Source organism: Rhipicephalus microplus, unplaced genomic scaffold (genome assembly GCF_043290135.1).
Source record: "Rhipicephalus microplus isolate Deutch F79 unplaced genomic scaffold, USDA_Rmic scaffold_137, whole genome shotgun sequence".
In the NCBI taxonomy this organism is placed as follows: Eukaryota; Metazoa; Arthropoda; class Arachnida; order Ixodida; family Ixodidae; genus Rhipicephalus; species Rhipicephalus microplus.
The window spans coordinates 570,001-572,500 of record NW_027464709.1 but is presented as its reverse complement, the minus strand read 5'-3'; the positions used below and the strand labels follow the sequence as shown (position 1 = coordinate 572,500).

The 2,500-nt window shown below is 51.6% G+C and overlaps 1 pseudogene; it reads left to right on the top strand.

Moving 5' to 3' along the window:
- The window catches only part of LOC142791070 (large subunit ribosomal RNA), an 8,307-nt pseudogene that overhangs the window by 3,785 nt on the left and 2,022 nt on the right, over positions 1-2,500 (top strand).

Below are 2,500 nucleotides of genomic sequence, written 5' to 3'. Positions count from 1 at the left end.
GGAGCAGCATGCCAAAGCATTCGGGCAACAAGCCCACAGAGGAAGGTTCTGAGAACGGAGCAGCTACCGGCTGTTCCGAAAATGCCGCCCCGGCTGACGCGAATATGACAGGCCACATATCAACCATGACAACGACATTCCAATGTCCAGAATGTACTGCAACCTTTGGTAGCAAGATTGGCCTGAGCCAGCATCGCCGGCATCGGCATTTTGAAGAATACAACGAAGATGTGAATCTGGCCAGACTCAAGCCCAGATGGAAAAAGGAGGAGGAGTACCTGATGGCAACTAAGGAGGTTGAATTAAGATCCCAGAAGGTCCGGGACATCAATGCACAGCTACTAAGAGCGTTTCCGCACCGCACGCTGCACAGCATTAAATCGCACAGAAGGCAGGAAGGTTACAAGAGGCTGGTGGAAGACCTACAGAACAGACTCTACCCAAGAAGCACTCAGGAGGTGCTAGCCGACATTGGGGAGCAAGCTGTTGAGGACGCCTCCCTGGTCATCCCCGAGGTAAATCACCGTGAGGTGATTGAGGCTGAGCTAAGAGGTCTAACAACAAAACCTCCGCCAAGAGCGTACCAAGCATACAAGCTATGGGAGCTTGCAAAGAGATTCCTCGACAGGGAGGATATAACGATAGCTCTTAATGCCTACCTAAGGGAGGTGTTCGCTTCGGACTTGCGTCCGCATGGTCGCCAACCTCTTCCACCTGTTCAAGAAAGTCGCAGGAAGAAAAAGAAGCGGGAATACGCCTTGACACAACAACTCTTCAGACGGAACAGGACACAGTGTGCAAGACAGATTCTGGATGGAGAGGCGGACTCCAAGGTGGAGGATCCCCAAGCTTTTCTAGAAGAATGGAGAGAGATCATGGAGAAAGTGGTGCCTTCATCAGTGTCTCCTGCTATCGAACGCCCGCACAAGGTTATCGATCCTGTGTTCCTTATCACAGAAATGGACATTAAGGCGGCAATGCCCTCATCAAGCTCGGCAGCCGGACCTGATGGCTTTGCGGCGAGGGAACTGCGGAAGGTTCCGCCAGTAATACTCCAGGTTCTACTTAACTTGCTCCTGCTGCTGAAGCGACTTCCACTCTTTCTCACCCAAGCACGAACGATCTTCATTCCCAAAGTTCCTGGTGCTTCAACAGCCTCGCAACACCGCCCAATCTCAATATCTCATGTGCTCCTTAGACTGCTTCATAAGATATATTTCCGAAGGCTGCTTGCTGACCTCGATTTGGACCTGCAGCAGAGGGCATTTTTGCCAGTGGATGGGTGTGCTGAAAACATTCTTCTCCTTGCGACAATCATTGATGAAGCGCGCAAGTCACTGCGACCCTTGTCTCTGGCCTCGCTTGACATTGCGAAGGCTTTCGATAGGGTTGTTTTACCGGCAATCTTGAGAGCCTTACGCAGAAAAGGGATCTCTGAAGACTTTATCTCGTACATTGAAGACTTTTACCAAAATGCGGTAACAGTGCTGACATTCGGAGGCAAATCGCTGGTCGTCCATCCTACAGTGGGGGTAAGGCAGGGTGATCCCCTTTCACCGCTCCTGTTCAACTTAGTCATTGACGAGTTCTTGGCTGAGCTTGACCCCCAGTTGGCCTTTACCAGTGAGGGGATGAAGGTATCGGCCATGGCATTTGCGGACGATATTATCCTGACCACAGCTACCCACTGGGGCCTCAAGCAGCAAATTGATCGTCTGAATTCATTTCTCGGTGCCAGAGGACTTAAGATTAACGCGGCAAAGTCAACGACCCTAGTCATCGAGCCATCGGGTTGGCAGAAGAGGTCCAAGATCCGAACAGACATTGACTTCTTTGTGAATGGGGAACGTCTGGCAACGACGAACTGCACGTCTACATGGCGCTACTTGGGTGTACACTTCGGTGTCAAGGGCCTTGAGAAGGGTCTAGTAAGAAGACAGTTGGCCATTCTTCTCGAGAGAGTGTCTAAGGCGCCCTTGAAACCTCAGCAGCGTCTGGTTGTGCTTAGGTTTTACCTTTTGCCTCGTTTATACCATCGACTAGTGCTCGGCCCAATTTCGGCGAAAACACTGTTGACAATTGATAGAGTGGTCCGTTCTGCGGTAAGGAGATGGCTGGCGCTGCCTCTAGATGCGCCGCTTGGCTTCTTCTACGCTGCAGTAGAAGAGGGTGGGCTTGGAGTGCCATGCTTTAGAACGGTTGTTCCGGCCATGAGATTACGACGGTACCAGACGGTGGCCCAATCTAGCAATCCAGCGTGCGCTTTTGCAGCCACCCGACCGACAATCACTCAGCTTAAGAGGCAGGCTGACAACCTCACCATTTTCAGGGGCACAAAAATCGGCAACAGTAAGCAGTCCAGAAAGTATTGGGCCCGACAACTCCACATGTCGTTCGATGGTAGACCCCTGCAACAATGCAAGGAAGCACCAGGGTCAACCTCATGGCTAGGAAATGGGACTTCACTCCTCCGTGGTCGAGAGTTTATTGACTTGGCTAA